The following is a 23,130-nucleotide window of genomic DNA, read 5'->3' as shown; positions in this document are numbered from 1 at the left end:
ATTTATATCCCAATGTACGTGCTACAATTGTTTAGAGAGTGTTAGCAAATGAGGCAAGGGGACGCAGAGAAGTATGAGAGGTTATAAACACAAATTGAGATTTGATTTTTTAATTGAGCTGTTGATTTTCACAATAAAACAGACTCCATAGTATTGATCTGGTTACCCTTTATAAAAATCTAAACATTTTGTATTGCTTATACTAAATGTACTAACAGTGGACTTTTCCATCTGCAGATTATACTGAATGACCAGCAGTGGCAGTGTTTCACAGCAGAGTTTCTCTGAATTGCCGAGAATGAAGCAAAAAAAAAGGAAGTCTTCTGGCATACTGCATCATTTTACCAATTTATGTGGTAAGTAAAACTCCCAATCATTCTTTTATGCATTAAAAAGATGTAAATAGCATCGGAATGTCCTCACTAATTTATAGTGGGAGCCTGTGCCTGAATATTATTTCTGTCAAGATGGAAGTAATATGTATCACATTATGTTGGTCATGATAGTTAATAAAAGACTGACTGACTCAAACTCTACTAAAACCTGCTTTAGATCCTGGTGCTAGCAACGTTCTATTCGAGGAAATATCTGCCTTTGAGACTGAAATGCACCATCTCACTTATGAAAAATAGTGTTACATACTCAAGGAAGGAAGCTCATCTAACCTCTTCTCCTGCACTCTGTATGTTGGACTCTGATACTCAAGATGGATTGTTGTTAAGGTTAATCTGTCTTTGTACCTCAATCCCACTTTCGAAAAGGACACAGTGCTTCGACTGGTTCCCATTCCTTTACCATTCCCCCTCCTACGTGGCTGGCAGTCATGCATACAGATAGTAACCTACTGCGTAACTTCTGATATCTCATCCTCCTGTGGGGTTAGCTTCCACAAGGACAATTGGTCCAGGGGTGTCTGACATCATAAAGCTAAAGCAAGAAGTTGTCTGACATGAGGTGCCATTCTGTTGCCTTGCAGTCTGTCATCATAAAGATAAAGCAAGATGTTTTCTGACTAGAAGGCCACTCTGTTGCAAAGCAGCTGGCATCAAGAAGGTAAAGGAAGATGTTGTCTGACATGAGAGCCACTCTGTTGCCTAACAAGGAGTAGGATACATTTATCTTGGTAATGAGATGAGTTGCAGGGTAGACAGGATGCCCAATGAAAAGATGAGATGGTACAAAGAAAGAAATTAGAACTTTATTTAGACTTACACATTTGTATGAACGGAGGTTTGAGCATAAGAGTCTCAACTTCACCATTGCTGCTCTGGTAGGATTTGGCTAAAGAGAAGATGCAAATTATGCTATTCATAGTTTCTAATATTCCTGTTAACTGTAGCATAACCCTTCCTCTCTCAACTTACCAGCTGGCTTAATCGCTACTGGTGTACCATATCCTAAAACAAAGGAAGTAAGAAGGGTGCTCTGACACTTGGCTGGCAAAAAGATTTATATCCCAATGTACGTGCTACAATTGTTTAGAGAGTGTTAGCAAATGAGGCAAGGGGACGCAGAGAAGTATGAGAGGTTATAAACACAAATTGAGATTTGATTTTTTAATTGAGCTGTTGATTTTCACAATAAAACAGACTCCATAGTATTGATCTGGTTACCCTTTATAAAAATCTAAACATTTTGTATTGCTTATACTAAATGTACTAACAGTGGACTTTTCCATCTGCAGATTATACTGAATGACCAGCAGTGGCAGTGTTTCACAGCAGAGTTTCTCTGAATTGCCGAGACTGAAGCAAAAAAAAAAAAAGGAAGTCTTCTGGCATACTGCATCATTTTACCAATTTATGTGGTAAGTAAAACTCCCAATCATTCTTTTAGGCATTAAAAAGATGTAAATAGCATCGGAATGTCCTCACTAATTTATAGTGGGAGCCTGTGCCTGAATATTATTTCTGTCAAGATGGAAGTAATATGTATCACATTATGTTGGTCATGATAGTTAATAAAAGACTGACTGACTCAAACTCTACTAAAACCTGCTTTAGATCCTGGTGCTAGCAACATTCTATTCGAGGAAATATCTGCGTTTGAGACTGAAATGCACCATCTCACTTATGAAAAATAGTGTTACATACTCAAGGAAGGAAGCTCATCTAACCTCTTCTCTTGCACTCTCTATGTTGGACTCTGATACTCAAGATGGATTGTTGTTAAGGTTAATCTGTCTTTGTACCTCAATCCCACTTTTGAAAAGGACACAGTGCTTCGACTGGTTCCCATTCCTTTACCATTCCCCCTCCTACGTGGCTGGCAGTCATGAATACAGATAGTAACCTACTGCATAACTTCTGATATCTCATCCTCCTGTGTGGTTAGCTTCCACAAGGACAATTGGTCCAGGGGTGTCTGACATCATAAAGCTAAAGCAAGAAGTTGTCTGACATGAGGTGCCATTCTGTTGCCTAGCAGTCTGACATCATGAAGCTAAAGCACGATGTTTTCTGACTAGAAGGCCACTCTGTTGCAAAGCAGCTGGCATCATGAAGGTAAAGGAAGATGTTGTCTGACATGAGAGCCACTCTGTTACCTAACAAGGAGTAGGATACATTTATCTTGGTAATGAGATGAGTTGCAGGGTAGATAGGATGCCCAACGAAAAGATGAGATGGTAAGAAGAAAGAAATTAGAACTTTATTTAGACTTACACATTTGTATGAACGCAGGTTTGAGCATAAGAGTCTCAACTTCACCATTGCTGCACTGGTAGGATTTGGCTAAAGAGAAGATGCAAATTATGCTATTCATAGTTTCTATTATTCCTGTTAACTGTAGCATAACCCTTCCTCTCTCAACTTACCAGCTGGCTTAATCGCTACTGGTGTACCATATCCTAAAACAAAGGAAGTAAGAAGGGTGCTCTGACACTTGGCTGGCAAAAAGATTTATATCCCAATGTACGTGCTACAATTGTTTAGAGAGTGTTAGCAAATGAGGCAAGGGAATGCAGAGAAGTATGAGAGGTTATAAACACAAATTGAGATTTGATTGTTTAATTGAGCTGTTGATTTTCACAATAAAACAGACTCCATAGTATTAATCTGGTTACCCTTTATAAAAATCTAAACTTTTTGTATTGCTTATACTAAATGTACTAACAGTGGACTTTTCCATCTGCAGATTATACTGAATGACCAGCAGTGGCAGTGTTTCACAGCAGAGTTTCTCTGAATTGCCGAGACTGAAGCAAAAAAAAAAGGAAGTCTTCTGGCATACTGCATCATTTTACCAATTTATGTGGTAAGTAAAACTCCCAATCATTCTTTTAGGCATTAAAAAGATGTAAATAGCATCGGAATGTCCTCACTAATTTATAGTGGGAGCCTGTGCCTGAATATTATTTCTGTCAAGATGGAAGTAATATGTATCACATTATGTTGGTCATGATAGTTAATAAAAGAATGACTGACTCAAACTCTACTAAAACCTGCTTTAGATCCTGGTGCTAGCAACGTTCTATTCGAGGAAATATCTGCCTTTGAGACTGAAATGCACCATCTCACTTATGAAAAATAGTGTTACATACTCAAGGAAGGAAGCTCATCTAACCTCTTCTCCTGCACTCTGTATGTTGGACTCTGATACTCAAGATGGATTGTTGTTAAGGTTAATCTGTCTTTGTACCTCAATCCCACTTTCGAAAAGGACACAGTGCTTCGACTGGTTCCCATTCCTTTACCATTCCCCCTCCTACGTGGCTGGCAGTCATGAATACAGATAGTAACCTACTGCGTAACTTCTGATATCTCATCCTCCTGTGGGGTTAGCTTCCACAAGGACAATTGGTCCAGGGGTGTCTGACATCATAAAGCTAAAGCAAGAAGTTGTCTGACATGAGGTGCCATTCTGTTGCCTTGCAGTCTGACATCCTAAAGCTAAAGCAAGATGTTTTCTGACTAGAAGGCCACTCTGTTTCAAAGCAGCTGGCATCATGAAGGTAAAGGAAGATGTTGTCTGACATGAGAGCCACTCTGTTGCCTAACAAGGAGTAGGATACATTTATCTTGGTAATGAGATGAGTTGCAGGGTAGACAGGATGCCCAACGAAAAGATGAGATGGTACAAAGAAAGAAATTAGAACTTTATTTAGACTTACACATTTGTATGAACGGAGGTTTGAGCATAAGAGTCTCAACTTAACCATTGCTGCACTGGTAGGATTTGGCTAAAGAGAAGATGCAAATTATGCTATTCATAGTTTCTATTATTCCTGTTAACTGTAGCATAACCCTTCCTCTCTCAACTTACCAGCTCGCTTAATCGCTACTGGTGTACCATATCCTAAAACAAAGGAAGTAAGAAGGGTGCGCTGCCACTTGGCTGGCAAAAAGATTTATATCCCAATGTACGTGCTACAATTGTTTAGAGAGTGTTAGCAAATGAGGCAAGGGAATGCAGAGAAGTATGAGAGGTTATAAACACAAATTGAGATTTGATTTTTTAATTGAGCTGTTGATTTTCACAATAAAACAGACTCCATAGTATTGATCTGGTTACCCTTTATAAAAATCTAAACTTTTTGTATTGCTTATACTAAATGTACTAACAGTGGACTTTTCCATCTGCAGATTATACTGAATGACCAGCAGTGGCAGTGTTTCACAGCAGAGTTTCTCTGAATTGCCGAGACTGAAGCAAAAAAAAAAAAAGGAAATCTACTGGCATACTGCATCATTTTACCAATTTATGTTGTAAGTAAAACTCCCAATCATTCTTTTAGGCATTAAAAAGATGTAAATAGCATCGGAATGTCCTCACTAATTTATAGTGGGAGCCTGTGCCTGAATATTATTTCTGTCAAGATGGAAGTAATATGTATCACATTATGTTGGTCATGATAGTTAATAAAAGAATGACTGACTCAAACTCTACTAAAACCTGCTTTAGATCCTGGTGCTAGCAACGTTCTATTCGAGGAAATATCTGCCTTTGAGACTGAAATGCACCATCTCACTTATGAAAAATAGTGTTACATACTCAAGAAAGGTAGCTCATCTAACCTCTTCTCCTGCACTCTATGTTGGACTCTGATACTCAAGATGGATTGTTGTTAAGGTTAATCTGTCTTTGTACCTCAATCCCACTTTTGAAAAGGACACAGTGCTTCGACTGGTTCCCATTCCTTTACCATTCCCCCTCCTACGTGGCTGGCAGTCATGAATACAGATAGTAACCTACTGCGTAACTTCTGATATCTCATCCTCCTGTGTGGTTAGCTTCCACAAGGACAATTGGTCCAGGGGTGTCTGACATCATAAAGCTAAAGCAAGAGGTTGTCTGACATGAGGTGCCATTCTGTTGCCGGGCAGTCTGACATCATAAAGCTAAAGCAAGATGTTTTCTGACTAGAAGGCCACTCTGTTGCAAAGCAGCTGGCATCATGAAGGTAAAGGAAGATGTTGTCTGACATGAGAGCCACTCTGTTGCCTAACAAGGAGTAGGATACATTTATCTTGGTAATGAGATGAGTTGCAGGGTAGACAGGATGCCCAACGAAAAGATGAGATGGTACGAAGAAAGAAGTTAGAACTTTATTTAGACTTACACATTTGTATGAACGCAGGTTTGAGCATAAGAGTCTCAACTTCACCATTGCTGCACTGGTAGGATTTGGCTAAAGAGAAGATGCAAATTATGCTATTCATAGTTTCTATTATTCCTGTTAACTGTAGCATAACCCTTCCTCTCTCAACTTACCAGCTGGCTTAATCGCTACTGGTGTACCATATCCTAAAACAAAGGAAGTAAGAAGGGTGCGCTGCCACTTGGCTGGCAAAAAGATTTATATCCCAATGTACGTGCTACAATTGTTTAGAGAGTGTTAGCAAATGAGGCAAGGGAATGCAGAGAAGTATGAGAGGTTATAAACACAAATTGAGATTTGATTTTTTAATTGAGCTGTTGATTTTCACAATAAAACAGACTCCATAGTATTGATCTGGTTACCCTTTATAAAAATCTAAACTTTTTGTATTGCTTATACTAAATGTACTAACAGTGGACTTTTCCATCTGCAGATTATACTGAATGACCAGCAGTGGCAGTGTTTCACAGCAGAGTTTCTCTGAATTGCCGAGACTGAAGCAAAAAAAAAAAGGAAGTCTTCTGGCATACTGCATCATTTTACCAATTTATGTGGTAAGTAAAACTCCCAATCATTCTTTTAGGCATTAAAAAGATGTAAATAGCATCGGAATGTCCTCACTAATTTATAGTGGGAGCCTGTGCCTGAATATTATTTCTGTCAAGATGGAAGTAATATGTATCACATTATGTTGGTCATGATAGTTAATAAAAGAATGACTGACTCAAACTCTACTAAAACCTGCTTTAGATCCTGGTGCTAGCAACGTTCTATTCGAGGAAATATCTGCCTTTGAGACTGAAATGCACCATCTCACTTATGAAAAATAGTGTTACATACTCAAGAAAGGTAGCTCATCTAACCTCTTCTCCTGCACTCTATGTTGGACTCTGATACTCAAGATGGATTGTTGTTAAGGTTAATCTGTCTTTGTACCTCAATCCCACTTTTGAAAAGGACACAGTGCTTCGACTGGTTCCCATTCCTTTACCATTCCCCCTCCTACGTGGCTGGCAGTCATGAATACAGATAGTAACCTACTGCGTAACTTCTGATATCTCATCCTCCTGTGTGGTTAGCTTCCACAAGGACAATTGGTCCAGGGGTGTCTGACATCATAAAGCTAAAGCAAGAGGTTGTCTGACATGAGGTGCCATTCTGTTGCCGGGCAGTCTGACATCATAAAGCTAAAGCAAGATGTTTTCTGACTAGAAGGCCACTCTGTTGCAAAGCAGCTGGCATCATGAAGGTAAAGGAAGATGTTGTCTGACATGAGAGCCACTCTGTTGCCTAACAAGGAGTAGGATACATTTATCTTGGTAATGAGATGAGTTGCAGGGTAGACAGGATGCCCAACGAAAAGATGAGATGGTACGAAGAAAGAATTTAGAACTTTATTTAGACTTACACATTTGTATGAACGCAGGTTTGAGCATAAGAGTCTCAACTTCACCATTGCTGCACTGGTAGGATTTGGCTAAAGAGAAGATGCAAATTATGCTATTCATAGTTTCTATTATTCCTGTTAACTGTAGCATAACCCTTCCTCTCTCAACTTACCAGCTGGCTTAATCGCTACTGGTGTACCATATCCTAAAACAAAGGAAGTAAGAAGGGTGCGCTGCCACTTGGCTGGCAAAAAGATTTATATCCCAATGTACGTGCTACAATTGTTTAGAGAGTGTTAGCAAATGAGGCAAGGGAATGCAGAGAAGTATGAGAGGTTATAAACACAAATTGAGATTTGATTTTTTAATTGAGCTGTTGATTTTCACAATAAAACAGACTCCATAGTATTGATCTGGTTACCCTTTATAAAAATCTAAACTTTTTGTATTGCTTATACTAAATGTACTAACAGTGGACTTTTCCATCTGCAGATTATACTGAATGACCACCAGTGGCAGTGTTTCACAGCAGAGTTTCTCTGAATTGCCGAGACTGAAGCAAAAAAAAAAAGGAAGTCTTCTGGCATACTGCATCATTTTACCAATTTATGTGGTAAGTAAAACTCCCAATCATTCTTTTAGGCATTAAAAAGATGTAAATAGCATCGGAATGTCCTCACTAATTTATAGTGGGAGCCTGTGCCTGAATATTATTTCTGTCAAGATGGAAGTAATATGTATCACATTATGTTGGTCATGATAGTTAATAAAAGAATGACTGACTCAAACTCTACTAAAACCTGCTTTAGATCCTGGTGCTAGCAACGTTCTATTCGAGGAAATTGCTGCCTTTGAGACTGAAATGCGCCATCTCACTTATGAAAAATAGTGTTACATACTCAAGGAAGGAAGCTCATCTAACCTCTTCTCCTGCACTCTGTATGTTGGACTCTGATACTCAAGATGGATTGTTGTTAAGGTTAATCTGTCTTTGTACCTCAATCCCACTTTTGAAAAGGACACAGTGCTTCGACTGGTTCCCATTCCTTTACCATTCCCCCTCCTACGTGGCTGGCAGTCATGAATACAGATAGTAACCTACTGCGTAACTTCTGATATCTCATCCTCCTGTGTGGTAAGCTTCCACAAGGACAATTGGTCCAGGGGTGTCTGACATCATAAAGCTAAAGCAAGAGGTTGTCTGACATGAGGTGCCATTCTGTTGCCGGGCAGTCTGACATCATAAAGCTAAAGCAAGATGTTTTCTGACTAGAAGGCCACTCTGTTGCAAAGCAGCTGGCATCATGAAGGTAAAGGAAGATGTTGTCTGACATGAGAGCCACTCTGTTGCCTAACAAGGAGTAGGATACATTTATCTTGGTAATGAGATGAGTTGCAGGGTAGACAGGATGCCCAACGAAAAGATGAGATGGTACGAAGAAAGAAGTTAGAACTTTATTTAGACTTACACATTTGTATGAACGCAGGTTTGAGCATAAGAGTCTCAACTTCACCATTGCTGCACTGGTAGGATTTGGCTAAAGAGAAGATGCAAATTATGCTATTCATAGTTTCTATTATTCCTGTTAACTGTAGCATAACCCTTCCTCTCTCAACTTACCAGCTGGCTTAATCGCTACTGGTGTACCATATCCTAAAACAAAGGAAGTAAGAAGGGTGCGCTGCCACTTGGCTGGCAAAAAGATTTATATCCCAATGTACGTGCTACAATTGTTTAGAGAGTGTTAGCAAATGAGGCAAGGGAATGCAGAGAAGTATGAGAGGTTATAAACACAAATTGAGATTTGATTTTTTAATTGAGCTGTTGATTTTCACAATAAAACAGACTCCATAGTATTGATCTGGTTACCCTTTATAAAAATCTAAACTTTTTGTATTGCTTATACTAAATGTACTAACAGTGGACTTTTCCATCTGCAGATTATACTGAATGACCAGCAGTGGCAGTGTTTCACAGCAGAGTTTCTCTGAATTGCCGAGACTGAAGCAAAAAAAAAAAGGAAGTCTTCTGGCATACTGCATCATTTTACCAATTTATGTGGTAAGTAAAACTCCCAATCATTCTTTTAGGCATTAAAAAGATGTAAATAGCATCGGAATGTCCTCACTAATTTATAGTGGGAGCCTGTGCCTGAATATTATTTCTGTCAAGATGGAAGTAATATGTATCACATTATGTTGGTCATGATAGTTAATAAAAGAATGACTGACTCAAACTCTACTAAAACCTGCTTTAGATCCTGGTGCTAGCAACGTTCTATTCGAGGAAATATCTGCCTTTGAGACTGAAATGCACCATCTCACTTATGAAAAATAGTGTTACATACTCAAGAAAGGTAGCTCATCTAACCTCTTCTCCTGCACTCTATGTTGGACTCTGATACTCAAGATGGATTGTTGTTAAGGTTAATCTGTCTTTGTACCTCAATCCCACTTTCGAAAAGGACACAGTGCTTCGACTGGTTCCCATTCCTTTACCATTCCCCCTCCTACGTGGCTGGCAGTCATGAATACAGATAGTAACCTACTGCGTAACTTCTGATATCTCATACTCCTGTGGGGTTAGCTTACACAAGGACAATTGGTCCAGGGGTGTCTGACCTCATAAAGCTAAAGCAAGAAGTTGTCTGACATGAGGTGCCATTCTGTTGCCTAGCAGTCTGACATCATGAAGCTAAAGCAAGATGTTTTCTGACTAGACGGCCACTCTGTTGCAAAGCAGCTGGCATCATGAAGGTAAAGGAAGATGTTGTCTGACATCAGAGCCACTCTGTTGCCTAACAAGGAGTAGGATACATTTATCTTGGTAATGAGATGAGTTGCAGGGTAGATAGGATGCCGAACGAAAAGATGAGATGGTACGAAGAAAGAAATTAGAACTTTATTTAGACTTACACATTTGTATGAACGCAGGTTTGAGCATAAGAGTCTCAACTTCACCATTGCTGCACTGGTAGGATTTGGCTAAAGAGAAGATGCAAATTATGCTATTCATAGTTTCTATTATTCCTGTTAACTGTAGCATAACCCTTCCTCTCTCAACTTACCAGCTGGCTTAATCGCTACTGGTGTACCATATCCTAAAACAAAGGAAGTAAGAAGGGTGCGCTGCCACTTGGCTGGCAAAAAGATTTATATCCCAATGTACGTGCTACAATTGTTTAGAGAGTGTTAGCAAATGAGGCAAGGGAATGCAGAGAAGTATGAGAGGTTATAAACACAAATTGAGATATGATTTTTTAATTGAGCTGTTGATTTTCACAATAAAACAGACTCCATAGTATTGATCTGGTTACCCTTTATAAAAATCTAAACTTTTTGTATTGCTTATACTAAATGTACTAACAGTGGACTTTTCCATCTGCAGATTATACTGAATGACCAGCAGTGGCAGTGTTTCACAGCAGAGTTTCTCTGAATTGCCAAGACTGAAGCAAAAAAAAAAGGACGTCTTCTGGCGTACTGCATCATTTTACCAATTTATGTGGTAAGCAAAACTCCCAATCATTCTTTTAGGCATTAAAAAGATGTAAATAGCATCGGAATGTCCTCACTAATTTATAGTGGGAGCCTGTGCCTGAATATTATTTCTGTCAAGATGGAAGTAATATGTATCACATTATGTTGGTCATGATAGTTAATAAAAGAATGACTGACTCAAACTCTACTAAAACCTGCTTTAGATCCTGGTGCTAGCAACGTTCTATTCGAGGAAATTGCTGCCTTTGAGACTGAAATGCGCCATCTCACTTATGAAAAATAGTGTTACATACTCAAGGAAGGAAGCTCATCTAACCTCTTCTCCTGCACTCTGTATGTTGGACTCTGATACTCAAGATGGATTGTTGTTAAGGTTAATCTGTCTTTGTACCTCAATCCCACTTTTGAAAAGGACACAGTGCTTCGACTGGTTCCCATTCCTTTACCATTCCCCCTCCTACGTGGCTGGCAGTCATGAATACAGATAGTAACCTACTGCGTAACTTCTGATATCTCATCCTCCTGTGTGGTAAGCTTCCACAAGGACAATTGGTCCAGGGGTGTCTGACATCATAAAGCTAAAGCAAGAGGTTGTCTGACATGAGGTGCCATTCTGTTGCCGGGCAGTCTGACATCATAAAGCTAAAGCAAGATGTTTTCTGACTAGAAGGCCACTCTGTTGCAAAGCAGCTGGCATCATGAAGGTAAAGGAAGATGTTGTCTGACATGAGAGCCACTCTGTTGCCTAACAAGGAGTAGGATACATTTATCTTGGTAATGAGATGAGTTGCAGGGTAGACAGGATGCCCAACGAAAAGATGAGATGGTACGAAGAAAGAAGTTAGAACTTTATTTAGACTTACACATTTGTATGAACGCAGGTTTGAGCATAAGAGTCTCAACTTCACCATTGCTGCACTGGTAGGATTTGGCTAAAGAGAAGATGCAAATTATGCTATTCATAGTTTCTATTATTCCTGTTAACTGTAGCATAACCCTTCCTCTCTCAACTTACCAGCTGGCTTAATCGCTACTGGTGTACCATATCCTAAAACAAAGGAAGTAAGAAGGGTGCGCTGCCACTTGGCTGGCAAAAAGATTTATATCCCAATGTACGTGCTACAATTGTTTAGAGAGTGTTAGCAAATGAGGCAAGGGAATGCAGAGAAGTATGAGAGGTTATAAACACAAATTGAGATTTGATTTTTTAATTGAGCTGTTGATTTTCACAATAAAACAGACTCCATAGTATTGATCTGGTTACCCTTTATAAAAATCTAAACTTTTTGTATTGCTTATACTAAATGTACTAACAGTGGACTTTTCCATCTGCAGATTATACTGAATGACCAGCAGTGGCAGTGTTTCACAGCAGAGTTTCTCTGAATTGCCGAGACTGAAGCAAAAAAAAAAAGGAAGTCTTCTGGCATACTGCATCATTTTACCAATTTATGTGGTAAGTAAAACTCCCAATCATTCTTTTAGGCATTAAAAAGATGTAAATAGCATCGGAATGTCCTCACTAATTTATAGTGGGAGCCTGTGCCTGAATATTATTTCTGTCAAGATGGAAGTAATATGTATCACATTATGTTGGTCATGATAGTTAATAAAAGAATGACTGACTCAAACTCTACTAAAACCTGCTTTAGATCCTGGTGCTAGCAACGTTCTATTCGAGGAAATATCTGCCTTTGAGACTGAAATGCACCATCTCACTTATGAAAAATAGTGTTACATACTCAAGAAAGGTAGCTCATCTAACCTCTTCTCCTGCACTCTATGTTGGACTCTGATACTCAAGATGGATTGTTGTTAAGGTTAATCTGTCTTTGTACCTCAATCCCACTTTCGAAAAGGACACAGTGCTTCGACTGGTTCCCATTCCTTTACCATTCCCCCTCCTACGTGGCTGGCAGTCATGAATACAGATAGTAACCTACTGCGTAACTTCTGATATCTCATACTCCTGTGGGGTTAGCTTACACAAGGACAATTGGTCCAGGGGTGTCTGACCTCATAAAGCTAAAGCAAGAAGTTGTCTGACATGAGGTGCCATTCTGTTGCCTAGCAGTCTGACATCATGAAGCTAAAGCAAGATGTTTTCTGACTAGACGGCCACTCTGTTGCAAAGCAGCTGGCATCATGAAGGTAAAGGAAGATGTTGTCTGACATCAGAGCCACTCTGTTGCCTAACAAGGAGTAGGATACATTTATCTTGGTAATGAGATGAGTTGCAGGGTAGATAGGATGCCGAACGAAAAGATGAGATGGTACGAAGAAAGAAATTAGAACTTTATTTAGACTTACACATTTGTATGAACGCAGGTTTGAGCATAAGAGTCTCAACTTCACCATTGCTGCACTGGTAGGATTTGGCTAAAGAGAAGATGCAAATTATGCTATTCATAGTTTCTATTATTCCTGTTAACTGTAGCATAACCCTTCCTCTCTCAACTTACCAGCTGGCTTAATCGCTACTGGTGTACCATATCCTAAAACAAAGGAAGTAAGAAGGGTGCGCTGCCACTTGGCTGGCAAAAAGATTTATATCCCAATGTACGTGCTACAATTGTTTAGAGAGTGTTAGCAAATGAGGCAAGGGAATGCAGAGAAGTATGAGAGGTTATAAACACAAATTGAGATATGATTTTTTAATTGAGCTGTTGATTTTCACAATAAAACAGACTCCATAGTATTGATCTGGTTACCCTTTATAAAAATCTAAACTTTTTGTATTGCTTATACTAAATGTACTAACAGTGGACTTTTCCATCTGCAGATTATACTGAATGACCAGCAGTGGCAGTGTTTCACAGCAGAGTTTGTCTGAATTTCCGAGACTGAAGCAAAAAAAAAAAGGAAGTCTTCTGGCATACTGCATCATTTTACCAATTTATGTGGTAAGTAAAACTCCCAATCATTCTTTTAGGCATTAAAAAGATGTAAATAGCATCGGAATGTCCTCACTAATTTATAGTGGGAGCCTGTGCCTGAATATTATTTCTGTCAAGATGGAAGTAATATGTATCACATTATGTTGGTCATGATAGTTAATAAAAGACTGACTGACTCAAACTCTACTAAAACCTGCTTTAGATCCTGGTGCTAGCAACATTCTATTCGAGGAAATATCTGCCTTTGAGACTGAAATGCACCATCTCACTTATGAAAAATAGTGTTACATACTCAAGGAAGGAAGCTCATCTAACCTCTTCTCCTGCACTCTCTATGTTGGACTCTGATACTCAAGATGGATTGTTGTTAAGGTTAATCTGTCTTTGTACCTCAATCCCACTTTTGAAAAGGACACAGTGCTTCGACTGGTTCCCATTCCTTTACCATTCCCCCTCCTACGTGGCTGGCAGTCATGAATACAGATAGTAACCTACTGCATAACTTCTGATATCTCATCCTCCTGTGTGGTTAGCTTCCACAAGGACAATTGGTCCAGGGGTGTCTGACATCATAAAGCTAAAGCAAGAAGTTGTCTGACATGAGGTGCCATTCTGTTGCCTAGCAGTCTGACATCATGAAACTAAAGCAAGATGTTTTCTGACTAGAAGGCCACTCTGTTGCAAAGCAGCTGGCATCATGAAGGTAAAGGAAGATGTTGTCTGACATGAGAGCCACTCTGTTGCCTAACATGGAGTAGGATACATTTATCTTGGTAATGAGATGAGTTGCAGGGTAGATAGGATGCCCAACGAAAAGATGAGATGGTACGAAGAAAGAAATTAGAACTTTATTTAGACTTACACATTTGTATGAACGCAGGTTTGAGCATAAGAGTCTCAACTTCACCATTGCTGCACTGGTAGGATTTGGCTAAAGAGAAGATGCAAATTATGCTATTCATAGTTTCTATTATTCCTGTTAACTGTAGCATAACCCTTCCTCTCTCAACTTACCAGCTGGCTTAATCGCTACTGGTGTACCATATCCTAAAACAAAGGAAGTAAGAAGGGTGCGCTGCCACTTGGCTGGCAAAAAGATTTATATCCCAATGTACGTGCTACAATTGTTTAGAGAGTGTTAGCAAATGAGGCAAGGGAATGCAGAGAAGTATGAGAGGTTATAAACACAAATTGAGATTTGATTTTTTAATTGAGCTGTTGATTTTCACAATAAAACAGACTCCATAGTATTGATCTGGTTACCCTTTATAAAAATCTAAACATTTTGTATTGCTTATACTAAATGTACTAACAGTGGACTTTTCCATCTGCAGATTATACTGAATGACCAGCAGTGGCAGTGTTTCACAGCAGAGTTTCTCTGAATTGCCGAGACTGAAGCAAAAAAAAAAAGGAAGTCTTCTGGCATACTGCATCATTTTACCAATTTATGTGGTAAGTAAAACTCCCAATCATTCTTTTAGGCATTAAAAAGATGTAAATAGCATCGGAATGTCCTCACTAATTTATAGTGGGAGCCTGTGCCTGAATATTATTTCTGTCAAGATGGAAGTAATATGTATCACATTATGTTGGTCATGATAGTTAATAAAAGAATGACTGACTCAAACTCTACTAAAACCTGCTTTAGATCCTGGTGCTAGCAACGTTCTATTCGAGGAAATATCTGCCTTTGAGACTGAAATGCACCATCTCACTTATGAAAAATAGTGTTACATACTCAAGAAAGGAAGCTCATCTAACCTCTTCTCCTGCACTATATGTTGGACTCTGATACTCAAGATGGAGTGCTGTTAAGGTTAATCTGTCTTTGTACCTCAATCCCACTTTCGAAAAGGACACAGTGCTTCGACTGGTTCCCATTCCTTTACCATTCCCCCTCCTACGTGGCTGGCAGTCATGAATACAGATAGTAACCTACTGCATAACTTCTGATATCTCATCCTCCTGTGTGGTTAGCTTCCACAAGGACAATTGGTCCAGGGGTGTCTGACATCATAAAGCTAAAGCAAGAAGTTGTCTGACATGAGGTGCCATTCTGTTGCCTAGCAGTCTGACATCATAAAGCTAAAGCAAGATGTTTTCTGACTAGAAGGCCACTCTGTTGCAAAGCAGCTGGCATCATGAAGGTAAAGGAAGATGTTGTCTGACATGAGAGCCACTCTGTTGCCTAACAAGGAGTAGGATACATTTATCTTGGTAATGAGATGAGTTGCAGGGTAGACAGGATGCCCAACGAAAAGATGAGATGGTACGAAGAAAGAAGTTAGAACTTTATTTAGACTTACACATTTGTATGAACGCAGGTTTGAGCATAAGAGTCTCAACTTCACCATTGCTGCACTGGTAGGATTTGGCTAAAGAGAAGATGCAAATTATGCTATTCATAGTTTCTATTATTCCTGTTAACTGTAGCATAACCCTTCCTCTCTCAACTTACCAGCTGGCTTAATCGCTACTGGTGTACCATATCCTAAAACAAAGGAAGTAAGAAGGGTGCGCTGCCACTTGGCTGGCAAAAAGATTTATATCCCAATGTACGTGCTACAATTGTTTAGAGAGTGTTAGCAAATGAGGCAAGGGGACGCAGAGAAGTATGAGAGGTTATAAACACAAATTGAGATTTGATTTTTTAATTGAGCTGTTGATTTTCACAATAAAACAGACTCCATAGTATTGATCTGGTTACCCTTTATAAAAATCTAAACATTTTGTATTGCTTATACTAAATGTACTAACAGTGGACTTTTCCATCTGCAGATTATACTGAATGACCAGCAGTGGCAGTGTTTCACAGCAGAGTTTCTCTGAATTGCCGAGAATGAAGCAAAAAAAAAGGAAGTCTTCTGGCATACTGCATCATTTTACCAATTTATGTGGTAAGTAAAACTCCCAATCATTCTTTTATGCATTAAAAAGATGTAAATAGCATCGGAATGTCCTCACTAATTTATAGTGGGAGCCTGTGCCTGAATATTATTTCTGTCAAGATGGAAGTAATATGTATCACATTATGTTGGTCATGATAGTTAATAAAAGACTGACTGACTCAAACTTTACTAAAACCTGCTTTAGATCCTGGTGCTAGCAACGTTCTATTCGAGGAAATATCTGCCTTTGAGACTGAAATGCACCATCTCACTTATGAAAAATAGTGTTACATACTCAAGGAAGGAAGCTCATCTAACCTCTTCTCCTGCACTCTGTATGTTGGACTCTGATACTCAAGATGGATTGTTGTTAAGGTTAATCTGTCTTTGTACCTCAATCCCACTTTCGAAAAGGACACAGTGCTTCGACTGGTTCCCATTCCTTTACCATTCCCCCTCCTACGTGGCTGGCAGTCATGCATACAGATAGTAACCTACTGCGTAACTTCTGATATCTCATCCTCCTGTGGGGTTAGCTTCCACAAGGACAATTGGTCCAGGGGTGTCTGACATCATAAAGCTAAAGCAAGAAGTTGTCTGACATGAGGTGCCATTCTGTTGCCTTGCAGTCTGACATCATAAAGATAAAGCAAGATGTTTTCTGACTAGAAGGCCACTCTGTTGCAAAGCAGCTGGCATCAAGAAGGTAAAGGAAGATGTTGTCTGACATGAGAGCCACTCTGTTGCCTAACAAGGAGTAGGATACATTTATCTTGGTAATGAGATGAGTTGCAGGGTAGACAGGATGCCCAATGAAAAGATGAGATGGTACAAAGAAAGAAATTAGAACTTTATTTAGACTTACACATTTGTATGAACGGAGGTTTGAGCATAAGAGTCTCAACTTCACCATTGCTGCTCTGGTAGGATTTGGCTAAAGAGAAGATGCAAATTATGCTATTCATAGTTTCTATTATTCCTGTTAACTGTAGCATAACCCTTCCTCTCTCAACTTACCAGCTGGCTTAATCGCTACTGGTGTACCATATCCTAAAACAAAGGAAGTAAGAAGGGTGCGCTGCCACTTGGCTGGCAAAAGATTTATATCCCAATGTACGTGCTACAATTGTTTAGAGAGTGTTAGCAAATGAGGCAAGGGGACGCAGAGAAGTATGAGAGGTTATAAACACAAATTGAGATTTGATTTTTTAATTGAGCTGTTGATTTTCACAATAAAACAGACTCCATAGTATTGATCTGGTTACCCTTTATAAAAATCTAAACATTTTGTATTGCTTATACTAAATGTACTAACAGTGGACTTTTCCATCAGCAGATTATACTGAATGACCAGCAGTGGCAGTGTTTCACAGCAGAGTTTCTCTGAATTGCCGAGACTGAAGCAAAAAAAAAAAAGGAAGTCTTCTGGCATACTGCATCATTTTACCAATTTATGTGGTAAGTAAAACTCCCAATCATTCTTTTAGGCATTAAAAAGATGTAAATAGCATCGGAATGTCCTCACTAATTTATAGTGGGAGCCTGTGCCTGAATATTATTTCTGTCAAGATGGAAGTAATATGTATCACATTATGTTGGTCATGATAGTTAATAAAAGACTGACTGACTCAAACTCTACTAAAACCTGCTTTAGATCCTGGTGCTAGCAACATTCTATTCGAGGAAATATCTGCGTTTGAGACTGAAATGCACCATCTCACTTATGAAAAATAGTGTTACATACTCAAGGAAGGAAGCTCATCTAACCTCTTCTCCTGCACTCTCTATGTTGGACTCTGATACTCAAGATGGATTGTTGTTAAGGTTAATCTGTCTTTGTACCTCAATCCCACTTTTGAAAAGGACACAGTGCTTCGACTGGTTCCCATTCCTTTACCATTCCCCCTCCTACGTGGCTGGCAGTCATGAATACAGATAGTAACCTACTGCATAACTTCTGATATCTCATCCTCCTGAGTGGTTAGCTTCCACAAGGACAATTGGTCCAGGGGTGTCTGACATCATAAAGCTAAAGCAAGAAGTTGTCTGACATGAGGTGCCATTCTGTTGCCTAGCAGTCTGACATCATGAAGCTAAAGCACGATGTTTTCTGACTAGAAGGCCACTCTGTTGCAAAGCAGCTGGCATCATGAAGGTAAAGGAAGATGTTGTCTGACATGAGAGCCACTCTGTTACCTAACAAGGAGTAGGATACATTTATCTTGGTAATGAGATGAGTTGCAGGGTAGATAGGATGCCCAACGAAAAGATGAGATGGTAAGAAGAAAGAAATTAGAACTTTATTTAGACTTACACATTTGTATGAACGCAGGTTTGAGCATAAGAGTCTCAACTTCACCATTGCTGCACTGGTAGGATTTGGCTAAAGAGAAGATGCAAATTATGCTATTCATAGTTTCTAATATTCCTGTTAACTGTAGCATAACCCTTCCTCTCTCAACTTACCAGCTGGCTTAATCGCTACTGGTGTACCATATCCTAAAACAAAGGAAGTAAGAAGGGTGCTCTGACACTTGGCTGGCAAAAAGATTTATATCCCAATGTACGTGCTACAATTGTTTAGAGAGTGTTAGCAAATGAGGCAAGGGGACACAGAGAAGTATGAGAGGTTATAAACACAAATTGAGATTTGATTTTTTAATTGAGCTGTTGATTTTCACAATAAAACAGACTCCATAGTATTGATCTGGTTACCCTTTATAAAAATCTAAACATTTTGTATTGCTTATACTAAATGTACTAACAGTGGACTTTTCCATCTGCAGATTATACTGAATGACCAGCAGTGGCAGTGTTTCACAGCAGAGTTTCTCTGAATTGCCGAGACTGAAGCAAAAAAAAAAAAAGGAAGTCTTCTGGCATACTGCATCATTTTACCAATTTATGTGGTAAGTAAAACTCCCAATCATTCTTTTAGGCATTAAAAAGATGTAAATAGCATCGGAATGTCCTCACTAATTTATAGTGGGAGCCTGTGCCTGAATATTATTTCTGTCAAGATGGAAGTAATATGTATCACATTATGTTGGTCATGATAGTTAATAAAAGACTGACTGACTCAAACTCTACTAAAACCTGCTTTAGATCCTGGTGCTAGCAACATTCTATTCGAGGAAATATCTGCGTTTGAGACTGAAATGCACCATCTCACTTATGAAAAATAGTGTTACATACTCAAGGAAGGAAGCTCATCTAACCTCTTCTCTTGCACTCTCTATGTTGGACTCTGATACTCAAGATGGATTGTTGTTAAGGTTAATCTGTCTTTGTACCTCAATCCCACTTTTGAAAAGGACACAGTGCTTCGACTGGTTCCCATTCCTTTACCATTCCCCCTCCTACGTGGCTGGCAGTCATGAATACAGATAGTAACCTACTGCATAACTTCTGATATCTCATCCTCCTGTGTGGTTAGCTTCCACAAGGACAATTGGTCCAGGGGTGTCTGACATCATAAAGCTAAAGCAAGAAGTTGTCTGACATGAGGTGCCATTCTGTTGCCTAGCAGTCTGACATCATGAAGCTAAAGCACGATGTTTTCTGACTAGAAGGCCACTCTGTTGCAAAGCAGCTGGCATCATGAAGGTAAAGGAAGATGTTGTCTGACATGAGAGCCACTCTGTTACCTAACAAGGAGTAGGATACATTTATCTTGGTAATGAGATGAGTTGCAGGGTAGATAGGATGCCCAACGAAAAGATGAGATGGTAAGAAGAAAGAAATTAGAACTTTATTTAGACTTACACATTTGTATGAACGCAGGTTTGAGCATAAGAGTCTCAACTTCACCATTGCTGCACTGGTAGGATTTGGCTAAAGAGAAGATGCAAATTATGCTATTCATAGTTTCTATTATTCCTGTTAACTGTAGCATAACCCTTCCTCTCTCAACTTACCAGCTGGCTTAATCGCTACTGGTGTACCATATCCTAAAACAAAGGAAGTAAGAAGGGTGCTCTGACACTTGGCTGGCAAAAAGATTTATATCCCAATGTACGTGCTACAATTGTTTAGAGAGTGTTAGCAAATGAGGCAAGGGAATGCAGAGAAGTATGAGAGGTTATAAACACAAATTGAGATTTGATTGTTTAATTGAGCTGTTGATTTTCACAATAAAACAGACTCCATAGTATTAATCTGGTTACCCTTTATAAAAATCTAAACTTTTTGTATTGCTTATACTAAATGTACTAACAGTGGACTTTTCCATCTGCAGATTATACTGAATGACCAGCAGTGGCAGTGTTTCACAGCAGAGTTTCTCTGAATTGCCGAGACTGAAGCAAAAAAAAAGGAAGTCTTCTGGCATACTGCATCATTTTACCAATTTATGTGGTAAGTAAAACTCCCAATCATTCTTTTAGGCATTAAAAAGATGTAAATAGCATCGGAATGTCCTCACTAATTTATAGTGGGAGCCTGTGCCTGAATATTATTTCTGTCAAGATGGAAGTAATATGTATCACATTATGTTGGTCATGATAGTTAATAAAAGAATGACTGACTCAAACTCTACTAAAACCTGCTTTAGATCCTGGTGCTAGCAACGTTCTATTCGAGGAAATATCTGCCTTTGAGACTGAAATGCACCATCTCACTTATGAAAAATAGTGTTACATACTCAAGGAAGGAAGCTCATCTAACCTCTTCTCCTGCACTCTGTATGTTGGACTCTGATACTCAAGATGGATTGTTGTTAAGGTTAATCTGTCTTTGTACCTCAATCCCACTTTCGAAAAGGACACAGTGTTTCGACTGGTTCCCATTCCTTTACCATTCCCCCTCCTACGTGGCTGGCAGTCATGAATACAGATAGTAACCTACTGCGTAACTTCTGATATCTCATCCTCCTGTGGGGTTAGCTTCCACAAGGACAATTGGTCCAGGGGTGTCTGACATCATAAAGCTAAAGCAAGAAGTTGTCTGACATGAGGTGCCATTCTGTTGCCTTGCAGTCTGACATCATAAAGATAAAGCAAGATGTTTTCTGACTAGAAGGCCACTCTGTTGCAAAGCAGCTGGCATCAAGAAGGTAAAGGAAGATGTTGTCTGACATGAGAGCCACTCTGTTGCCTAACAAGGAGTAGGATACATTTATCTTGGTAATGAGATGAGTTGCAGGGTAGACAGGATGCCCAACGAAAAGATGAGATGGTACAAAGAAAGAAATTAGAACTTTATTTAGACTTACACATTTGTATGAACGGAGGTTTGAGCATAAGAGTCTCAACTTCACCATTGCTGCTCTGGTAGGATTTGGCTAAAGAGAAGATGCAAATTATGCTATTCATAGTTTCTATTATTCCTGTTAACTGTAGCATAACCCTTCCTCTCTCAACTTACCAGCTGGCTTAATCGCTACTGGTGTACCATATCCTAAAACAAAGGAAGTAAGAAGGGTGCGCTGCCACTTGGCTGGCAAAAGATTTATATCCCAATGTACGTGCTACAATTGTTTAGAGAGTGTTAGCAAATGAGGCAAGGGAACGCAGAGAAGTATGAGAGGTTATAAACACAAATTGAGATTTGATTTTTAAATTGAGCTGTTGATTTTCACAATAAAACAGACTCCATAGTATTGATCTGGTTACCCTTTATAAAAATCTAAACATTTTGTATTGCTTATACTAAATGTACTAACAGTGGACTTTTCCATCTGCAGATTATACTGAATGACCAGCAGTGGCAGTGTTTCACAGCAGAGTTTCTCTGAATTGCCGAGACTGAAGCAAAAAAAAAAAGGAAGTCTTCTGGCATACTGCATCATTTTACCAATTTATGTGGTAAGTAAAACTCCCAATCATTCTTTTAGGCATTAAAAAGATGTAAATAGCATCGGAATGTCCTCACTAATTTATAGTGGGAGCCTGTGCCTGAATATTATTTCTGTCAAGATGGAAGTAATATGTATCACATTATGTTGGTCATGATAGTTAATAAAAGACTGACTGACTCAAACTCTAATGAAACCTGCTTTAGATCCTGGTGCTAGCAATGTTCTATTCGAGGAAATAGCTGCTTTGAGACTGAAATGCACCATCTCACTTATGAAAAATAGTGTTACATACTCAAGGAAGGAAGCTCATCTAACCTCTTCTCCTGCACTCTCTATGTTGGACTCTGATACTCAAGATGGATTGTTGTTAAGGTTAATCTGTCTTTGTACCTCAATCCCACTTTTGAAAAGGACACAGTGCTTTGACTGGTTCCCATTCCTTTACCATTCCCCCTCCTACGTGGCTGGCAGTTATGAATACAGATAGTAACCTACTGCATAACTTCTGATATCTCATCCTCCTGTGTGGTTAGCTTCCACAAGGACAATTGGTCCAGGGGTGTCTGACATCATAAAGCTAAAGCAAGAAGTTGTCTGACATGAGGTGCCATTCTGTTGCCTAGTAGTCTGACATCATAAAGCTAAAGCAAGATGTTTTCTGACTAGAAGGCCACTCTGTTGCAAAGCAGCTGGCATCATGAAGGTAAAGGAAGATGTTGTCTGACATGAGAGCCACTCTGTTGCCTAACAAGGAGTAGGATACATTTATCTTGGTAATGAGATGAGTTGCAGGGTAGACAGGATGCCCAACGAAAAGATGAGATGGTACAAAGAAAGAAATTAGAACTTTATTTAGACTTACACATTTGTATGAACGGAGGTTTGAGCATAAGAGTCTCAACTTCACCATTGCTGCACTGGTAGGATTTGGCTAAAGAGAAGATGCAAATTATGCTATTCATAGTTTCTATTATTCCTGTTAACTGTAGCATAACCCTTCCTCTCTCAACTTACCACCTGGCTTAATCGCTACTGGTGTACCATATCCTAAAACAAA

At 39.2% G+C, this 23,130-nt stretch overlaps 1 long non-coding RNA gene across 1 annotated transcript; it reads left to right on the top strand.

Moving 5' to 3' along the window:
• The first annotated feature begins 237 nt into the window (after nt 1-237).
• LOC147676747 (uncharacterized) lies at nt 238-13,391 on the top strand. The gene is made up of 10 exons (XR_015302562.1): nt 238-356; nt 1,685-1,807; nt 3,136-3,255; nt 4,584-4,706; nt 6,033-6,153; nt 7,480-7,600; nt 8,929-9,049; nt 10,376-10,495; nt 11,824-11,944; nt 13,271-13,391. It is a non-coding gene; the product is annotated as an uncharacterized LOC147676747 (long non-coding RNA).
• The last annotated feature ends 9,739 nt before the right edge of the window (nt 13,392-23,130 follow it).

This window comes from Lissotriton vulgaris, chromosome 12, assembly GCF_964263255.1.
Source record: "Lissotriton vulgaris chromosome 12, aLisVul1.2, whole genome shotgun sequence".
Lineage (NCBI taxonomy): Eukaryota > Metazoa > Chordata > Amphibia > Caudata > Salamandridae > Lissotriton > Lissotriton vulgaris.
The sequence above is the reverse complement of the archived record's forward strand: the minus strand, read 5'-3'. Positions and strand labels throughout refer to the sequence as shown.